An 800-nucleotide genomic window follows, 5' to 3' on the forward strand; every position below is an offset into this window, starting at 1 on the left:
GAGACCAGCTCAAAAACCAAAACCTGGAAATAAAAGTCCAGGGTAACCCTGCTTGGTTATCCTTGGTTTTTGTTGTCCCCCCTTTTGATTTCCTAATATTTTGTGAAAAGTTTTAAGTATATATTTATGAGCATGGCTGATGTTTTCTAATGTCTCTGTATTTTTGTATCAAGACTGGTATTTTCTTTTGAACTGACAATTTTTTTTCAAGAATTTGTATAGAATTCTTGTTAACTTTTTTTCTTCTTTCCAGAAAAAAAGAGTTACCTCTTCTGTGTTAGAGGTAACTTATAAAGTATGGGAATGGTTTAGACACTTCTGCAACTACATGAATGAGAACAGTCAGAACAACAAAGGACACTTATTCCTAAAAGGGGAATACTGGGAATCATGGGACTGAGTAGGTCAGCTGAAAACTCTAAAAGCACAAATCAATAGAAAGAATACAAAGAGAAAAGCAGGAAGTGGCCCACTACTCCAGCCATAGCTTTCTCCCTAGCTTCCCAGGGGGAAAGCAAAGCCAAGCACCCTTGGGAGCTAAGGAATCAAAGAGCAGGGCTCTGCTTTCAATGCCCTGTCTGTAATAGGAGGTAGAGTTTAGTAGTTAGGCAGTAGCCATGGGCTGTGGTGTCTCAGAAGTACTACCATCAAACCTGATTGGCAGAGTGGGTGAGTTCCTGCCAGTGATGCAACTGTACCATGAGATCCTGGGAACAAAGCAGATTTAATGCTGTAAGAGTATGCCAGTCATTATTATTAAAACTCACAGCACTTGAAGCAGACGTTAGAATAAAAATAAG

Source organism: Mastomys coucha, unplaced genomic scaffold, assembly GCF_008632895.1.
Source record: "Mastomys coucha isolate ucsf_1 unplaced genomic scaffold, UCSF_Mcou_1 pScaffold8, whole genome shotgun sequence".
Classification (NCBI taxonomy): domain Eukaryota; kingdom Metazoa; phylum Chordata; class Mammalia; order Rodentia; family Muridae; genus Mastomys; species Mastomys coucha.